Consider the following 928-nt stretch of genomic DNA (forward strand, 5'->3'; position numbering starts at 1 on the left):
CTGTCTCTTGCACCTGATATCAAACCTGCTGTACTGAATAGAGTTTATAGAGGCGCAATTAAATCTTACAGATGGGCCCAGGGCAGTTCTTGGTGCTTAGCACACAGTTCCTCACAGTGAAGAAAACATGCATCGACGAAGAGAATGAATCAAAGAAGTTGGGAGAAAGGATGGCAAGGAATATATCTACATAAGGGAAGAGATAAAGACTGTAGTGACAGTTATTAGAACCCAGGTCTAAAATCCTTCTCCTGTCCCTTAATCTCTTCCTAAAAGTATCAACTGAGGGTAACACTGACCCCTAGAGCTACTTTGAAGCGTGCATGAACCCAAACATGTAACCTGTTCACTTACGCTTTCTGTTTGTTTCAGGTCACTGGAAGTTCACAGTTTAGGTCACCCCAGTGTTGGTCAATTTGATGGACTCATCTGATGACCCTATTGGACAAGGAGGCCCCTCTGATACTCAAATCACATGTTGTCGCTAAATGTGGTAGCCGAGCATATTATTAAAGTGGAGTCTGGGATGGAGATGTCGAGTAAAGGTACGATAGGAATTATGAATACACACAGAGTACCACTGTATACTGTCTTAACCTGATAAACTGTAGTTACAACTTTTGTCAGAAAGCACCAGTAGATGTCACTGTTACCTACTACACTTGGTTGGCTCTCTATTAATTGAGGCACTGATTAGTACATTGGCATCACTCAACCCCCTCCCTTCATGTCTCTCCCTCTCTCTCTCTCTTGCTCTCTCCCTCTCCCTCTGCTTAGTGATTCACAGTCACTCTTGCAAAGCCAGAGTAATAAAATGCTGATCTCTCAAAGTGCTGCCAGTATCCATGTCTCAGCATAGAAGGCTGGACAGCAAGAGAAGAGAGGGGAGGGGGAGATAAGAGGAGGGGGAGATTGGAGAAGGGAGTGG

This window comes from Oncorhynchus keta, chromosome 34 (assembly GCF_023373465.1).
Source record: "Oncorhynchus keta strain PuntledgeMale-10-30-2019 chromosome 34, Oket_V2, whole genome shotgun sequence".
Lineage (NCBI taxonomy): Eukaryota > Metazoa > Chordata > Actinopteri > Salmoniformes > Salmonidae > Oncorhynchus > Oncorhynchus keta.